Source organism: Pelophylax lessonae (assembly GCF_965119305.1).
Source record: "Pelophylax lessonae genome assembly, chromosome: 12".
NCBI classification, from domain to species: domain Eukaryota; kingdom Metazoa; phylum Chordata; class Amphibia; order Anura; family Ranidae; genus Pelophylax; species Pelophylax lessonae.
The window spans coordinates 214,928,921-214,936,738 of NC_138779.1; positions in this window are offsets into that span (position 1 = coordinate 214,928,921).

The following is a 7,818-nucleotide window of genomic DNA, read 5'->3' on the forward strand; positions in this document are numbered from 1 at the left end:
AGACCATGTGGCCAAAAACAGCAGAAACTTCACAGCCCTTGGGTGGTTTATCTGTATCTATACCGAGTCTTAAAGCAGAAGTACAGCCTAATACCTTCAATTCTCCCCTGCAACTACTTCAGCTCCCGAAGGTTTTACCCCTTTAATGACCAGGCCACTTTTTGTGATTCAGCACTGCATTACTTTAACTGACAAACTGTGCAGAAGGTACTCACAATAATATAAAAAAAAAAAAAAAACAGGCAGAGTCTCAAAGAAGAAGGCTATGGTAAGTTTTAAACCAACATCCTGGCACGCCCCTGGCAATGTCAGATATGACGAAACGTGTCGGAAGGAGCTTAGCCACGTGACACAGACGTACAGCTTGAGGTCGGCCATGATGTTGGTAAAGCGCAAAGTTGGATCAAAGTTGCACTCAAAGTCGAACTCTAGTCTAGTGGCTACATTTCCACCAGTGTGACTCTTAGGTTGTACAATTTAGAGTGTAACTTTGAGTGCAGCTATGATCCAAGTGATCTCTGGATCAAAGTCGCATCAAAGTAGTGCAGGCACCTTTTCTGATTTATAAAGAGGCATAGATGGGAACGGGTGCCATTGAATCAATGATCTGTAACTTGTCATGCGACTTTATGTGTCCAAAGCCGCATGACAAGTTGCACTAGTGGAAACGAAGCCTAAAACTCATTACTCATTTGTAATGAGCAAAAGAAATCGATATGAAATATTTCTTTCATATAATGCACAAGTCACATTACCTCACTCTCTCCCTCTATATCTCTCCCTCTTTCTCTCTCAGGAGAAGCTGCTAGCCTAAACTAGGCTATGAAGACAGGAGATCATGTTCTGTGAAGGATAGGAGGGATGGGGGCGGGGCGGGGCTGGGCAGGTCTAGGCATGCCTGTCCAAGAAAGACCAACAACCTTTTAAGGAAGTGAAAGACAGCTTAGCAAACTCAGATAAAGGAAGATAGCGTTGTCGGTGAAGAACAGGAAGAAGCTATTTGTCTAGTTTAGATAAGACTTTCTAAGCTACATAAGCAGCTAGCCAGAAAATGAATAATATCAAAGATAAAGATATTTAACATATTATTAGGAAAAAAATCATTTTTGACTGGATTTTACCTTCTGCAGGCCGGTCTCTTTCTCTTATGCTCCAGGACAGCAACAAATTCCTCCACGCTCTGCCTGAAATCCTGAGGGCCAAAGGAAAAGATACCTATACACCTGCCCTCGCTGTTCACAAGACCCCACAAGGGTATATAGATAATTTATGCCATGCACTGTGTTATACTCTGATATTAAACTAAATAAACGTGTTATTTAAAAAGGACATTGTGGTGTATGGAGTAATTTAATCACAATCTGGATTATTGAGGGTCCCAAACAAAAAATGGAGAAGGTACAATGGCCAACATTTTTAACATTTTGCAAAGCTATGAATACTAGAATTTCCAAACCAGAAGTCGCATCAAAGTCATTGGAAATCCAAACCAGGTTCCAAGAAATGGAGCAGTAAATGGAGCAAAATTGGGCAAAATGGCTTGGTAAGTCCCCAGGTGTCCAGCCTGAGAAACCCAAATGGGAGTCCAGATTGAGGCTCTCCAATGACAAGTGGAGAAGGTATAAATAATCATACCGATGGTCTTGTCCCAGAATTGGTTTGGCCAACATTTTTTACATTTTTGCAAAGTAATGAAAATTGGAATTTCTAAACCAGAAGGTGCATTGAAGTCAAAGGAAATCCAAACCAGGTTCCAAGAAATGGAGCAGTATATGCAGAACAATTTGGCAAAATGGTTTGTGAAGTCCCTGGGAGTGCAGCTAGGGGATCCCAAATGGAAGTCCAGATTGAGAATTCCAAATAACAAGCTAAGACATTATAAATAATTACAACGATGGCCTTGTCCCAGAAGTGGTTTGGCCAACATTTTAAAATTGTTGCAAACCTATGAAAATTGTAATTTCCAAACCAGAAATTGCATTGAAGTTAATGGAAATTCAAACCAGGTTTCAAGATATGGAGCAGTAAAAGAAGCAAAATTGAGCAAAATGGTTTGAGAAGTCCCTGAGAGTTTAGCTTGAGGATCCCAAATGACAAGCAGAGAAGGTATAAATAACTATACTGATGACCTTGTCCCAGAAGTGGTTTGGCAAACAGTTTTAAACATTTTGCAAACCAGGTTTCATAAAACAGAGCATTAAGGGCAGCAAAATTGTGCAGAATGGTTTGGGAAGTCCCTGAGAGTCCAGGCCTGTGAGATGATGAGGCCAAAAACGGTCTTGTTCACTTCCTTTAAAAACTCTCCCAGGAATATTAAGATAGGAGGACAGGGCCTGGTGACACCGGTAGTAAAGCTAAGGGTGCTCAGACAACAGTAGAATCTAATTAAAGGCAGAAAGAGATATTTGGATTTAGGCATCTGAATCAGTGCAATGCACTCTGAATTCACATCTTGCCTACATGCACTCCAGCGATGGCTGCATGGCATTTCAAAGTAGACATGTGCAATTTGTTTCGATCCGAATGTAAATTTGAATGATTTTTGTGTTACAGGGGGGATACATCCAAATCTCCAAATGAAATAGTCATTTGTTTATGCCCCCCCCCGCCCCCCCTTTCCTGGCCTGCTGGCCTGCATGCTCTGATAAGGGTCTGGTATGGATTTTGGGAGGGACCACACGCCATTTTTTTAAACATTTTGGCATGGGATTCCCCTTGAAATCAATACAAGACCGAAGGGCCTTATAAGGGATTGGGGAGGGAGACCCCAGGACCCCACCCAGTTTTTTTTTTTTTCTGAAATTTCGATTGCCGCCATTTTTTTGTTTACATTTCATGTCTTAGCGGGGAAGCCTGCTGACAGCTGATGAGTCATCGCTTGTTAATCATCAAGTCATCAGTCATCGCTCCTTAACAACCAGCTATTCACCACACAGAGTTCAAATTGGTCGATCAGTTTTCGACCAATTCGAATTTGAATCCTTCCAAAAACTTGGAATTCGTTAGAAAATTAATAAACTAAATTTAACAAAATGGAATGAATTCCAAAATTAATTTCCGAAACAAAATTAGTAACATAACGAATCTATCCATTAGCGCCGCCTATCAGTGCCACCTATCATTGTCCATAAGTACCGCCTATCAGTGACCATTAGTGCTGCATATTACTGCCTCCTCATCAGTGTCACCTCATCAGTGCCCCTGGCACCTTTAAGGGCGGCGGGAGAGTTTAACCCCCCCCCCTCTCGCCACTTCCCGGTCGTTTTCCCCGCTTACTGGAGCAGTCGGTAGCGGGGAAAACGATCTGATCTCTCCTCTTAGGCAGGAAGTTGAGCAAGATGACCCCCACTCCACTCTATGGCCTTGGAGGACTGGAGTGACGTCATACATCGCTTCCTCCCAACGGCCTTAAAGAGCGCATTTTATTTCCATCATTAAAGAGGACCTGTCATGCTTATTTCTATTACAAGGGATGTTTACATTTCTTGTAATAGGAATAAAAGTGATCAAAATCTTTTTTTTTTAAAAAGGACAGTGTAAAAATAAAAAATAAAAAGATAAAATAAATAGGAAAAAAAAATTAAAGTGCCCCGTCCCCGTTAGCTCGCATGCAGAAGCGAACGCATATACAAGTCGCACCCACATATGTAAACGGTGATCAAACCACACATGTGAGGTATCGCCACGATCGTTAGAGCGAGAGCAATAATTGGAGCCCTGGACCTCCTCTGTAACTCTAAACTGGTAACATGTAGACATTTTTAAATTGTCACCTATGGGGATTTTTAGGTACCAATGTTTGTCGACATTCCACGAGTGTGCGCAATTTTGAAGCATGACATGTTGGGTATCTATTTACTTGGCGTACCATTATCTTTCACATTATAGAAACAAATTGGGCTAACTTTACTGATTTTTTTATTTTTAAGTTAAAAAAAATAGTATTTTTTTCCCCAAAAAATTGTGTTTGTAAGACCGCTGCGCAAATACGATAAAAAAAAATTCAACAATCTCCATTTTATTCTCTAGGGTCTCTGATAAATATATATATATGTGTGTGTGTATATATATATATATATATATATATATATATATATATATATATATATATATATATGTGTGTGTGTATATATATATATATATATATATATATATATATATAATTTGAGGGTTCTAAGTAGTTTTGTAGCGAAAAAAAAAAAATGATTTTAACTTGTAAACAACAAATGTCAGAAATCGGTTCCTTAAGTGGTTAAAAATATCAAAACTGACTTTATAAATTGAATGAATTTGCTTTTATGAGATTTAATTGGGTTTAAATCTAATTTAAGAAAATCTGCAGAAATCCCAAAATAAACTGAATTATCTGATTATAATTGATAAATCATAAACTCCCTGAGGATTCCTGGATACATTATGAGACTGTGCAAAGCTATGGGGAAATGATCTGCGCTTTCCCAACGTCTGTGCAGTGTTGCCCCGACTGCAAACTACAGTTTATGTTGGCGTTATAAAAATAAAAAATCAAATACATCATGCCTTTCAAAGGGAAATGTCAGTCTGGTTTCTTCAAGAATATATGTACACAGCATACTGACAGCGCAACCTTGTCACCTACTCCTAACAGACTCCAAGAAATGACAAACGACCAATAAGTTCAGCATTCTATATTTACCGGTGGAGCCAGGGCGTGATCAGGAACGCCTTCTCTATAATAAAGTGATCTGTCCCTCCCTGAAAAAATAAGAATTAATAAGCTACAATTGAAAGCAGCTCTGTTAGGGCTCATGCTGTGCACACAAGCAATTTGACATAGACATGTGTGGTTTGTTTTGTTCTGAATTAAAATTCGGACAATTTTTTCGTAAATTCGGATGTATCCAGAGTTTCAAATTAGAGTAGTACTGAATTTCAATGAATCTGAAATAATGGACCAAAATTCTGGACGAAATTCTAATTCAAATCGTTTTTGAATTGAATTCAAATCGTTTTTGAATATGAATGGTTTTCAAATTCGAATTATTTTCGAGTCAAATTTGAATTCCCAAGAGAAAAAAATAGAATAGAAAATGAAGGAAAATAAAATAAAATAATATAATATATAATATAATAGAGTAAAACATCAGAATAGAAAATAAAGGGATAGACTAGAAAATAAAAGAATAGAATAGAGTAAAACAGAACAAAATAGAACAGAAAATAAAAGAACAGAATAAAATAGAATAGAAGATAAAGGAACAGAAAGTTTTCAAATCATTTTCGAATTTCTGAAAAATAATATAATAGTTAAGAAAATAAAGGAATAGAAAATTTTCAAATTTGAATCATTTTCAAATCCTATTCGAATTTCTGAAGAGAATAAAATAGAATAGAAAATAAAGGAAGAGAAAAGAATAGAATAGAAAATATAAGAATAGAATATTAGCGTAGTACTGACACACACACACACCTGCACAGATTGAACTGGATGGACTGTTGTCTTTATTCAACCTTAACTACTATATGTAACTATGTAACTATGTACTGAATTTAAACGAATCCGAAATAACGAACCAAAATTTTGGACCAAATTCGAATTTAAATTGTTTTTGAATCAAATTTGAATCGTTTGTGAATTTGAATAGTTTTCAGATTCAAATTATTTTCAAATCCAATTTGAATAAAATAGAATAGAAAATAAAGGAATAGAAAAAAAGAATAGAATATAAAGGGATAGAAAAGAATAGAATAGTTTTCAAATAATTTGAGTATATATTCGAGAATAGAATAAAACAGAACAAATAGAATAAAAAATAAAGGAATAGAAAAGAATAGAATAGTTTTCAAATATGAATAATTTTTAAATCATATTCGAATTTCTGAAGAGAATAAAATTGAATAGAAAAGAAAGGAATAGAAAAAATAGAATAGAAAATATAAGAATAGAATATTAGAGTAGTATAATTTAAAAGCCTGCTATCATCCCCAATAATCCTCATCCGGCACAGGTAGCCCCGGTGGTACAAACCGGGGAACAAGGAGTTAAGCAGACTTTTCTCCACCTTCTGCCAATCGGACCCACTATTGGGATCCCAGCTCCGCCTCCTGTGTCGGCGGCCGCCATCGAATACACCGCTAACGAAGACAGGATGCGCGCGCACCCGCGGCGCGTCATCCAGAAAGGATCCTCCGTTACATAAATCGCGCACCTACTGCGCATGCGCGAGCGGTATAAAAAGGCCGGGAATCACAACAGGGCGTCACTTCCCTCGAGCCGAGGGACAGTGAGGACGCTCGGACCACGCTACCAGGATCTCTTCGTTTTCTCCTCCAATCTATGGACCCTAAAAACTGTAAGTATACCACAATGCAAAAGATGCATTGATGGTATCTTCTTCCTTGGGATAACACACTAAGTAAGGCTTTTCCTGTCCTGTCTACTTCATTCAGGCATAGGAATAACCGGAACAGCACCACCTAGTGGAGACCACTGGAACTGTGCACCATTACAGGACCAGCTGGAATAATACTCCACCCAGTGGATAAAAATGGAAATTACATTATTATATGTTGCAAAGTAAGTGCAAAACATTATGGAATATATATAATAAAAATTAAAAAATCAAACTGTTCTGAAAACTCCAAAATACTTTCCTCTATGTACAGACTGACCAGACACGGGTTGAATGTATGTCTTCTTCTCCCAACTGGCCCAGAGAATACATGTATCCAGTAAGTATATTACACATACAACTGGCACATGTACAAAAATACGGATGTATACCAATACCCTCGTCCATTACTTTTTACCTTTTTCTCACCTTGCATATCCCAGTAGCGAGACCCAGTTGATTCTTATGAGGACCCGAGGACCATAAGCAGGCCCAGGCATATCACTTTCTAAGTATGTACCACATGACCATAGGCGAAACAAATGTTTCCGCATGGCCAAAAATTAAATTAATGAAATATCTCTACTATCATTTGTCCACAGAGACGATTGACATTTTTCCTTGAAAAAGGCTCCCCCGCCGAAACGCGTAGGAATAAAAAACTCTCTCATACCAAGATCCAACGCCAATCTGAGACGTTTGGACCCTAAGAGAGAGACCAATGTCACTTTACCACAATGTCACATCTTTCATATTCTTCTTCACTTTCACCTATGGGTCTTTAACCCATACACCATATGTACCATATTGGCTGTAAACCTGAAACGTATGATATTTACTGTATATCAAATTTTGGAATAAATATTATTATTTTACTTTGTATCTAAGATACCTTTGTGTACTAGCCCTTTAAAAGTCCCACACACCTTGACCTGAGGCACCAAACCCTCTTTTTCAAAGATTTAATAGGGATGACGGCTAAAACCGAACTAAAAAATTCTCAGGGAATCGCATATCCATAAAATTTACCCCGGGTGGAAAACACACCCACTGCCTCACAGACTCCCTGGAGAAGAAAAATATAAACCCTCTTTTTTCCCCTCTTATGCTGCCCAGCAAGGCATAAGAAACCAATAAATCAAAGGGCAAAAACAAAAACCCCTCCTCCAGTTCAGTCTTTGGACTGTAACAGGAGTCACGAAGGTACTCGAACCGCCTACAAAACTACTATACAGGCCAAAAAACCTTGACCTGGTAAGTACTTGTGCATGCGTGATGGAGACAGACATGGAGAAACTGATGGGCACCGAGTGGGACTCCCTAATGCAGGGGATTCAAAACAAATTTCAAGAGAAGGAACAAATGGATTCAGATGTACTAGCATTATTTTAAAATCTAAGGAAACACCTGGTAAGAAAATCCGCCTTATACTGGCACATCCAAAGTT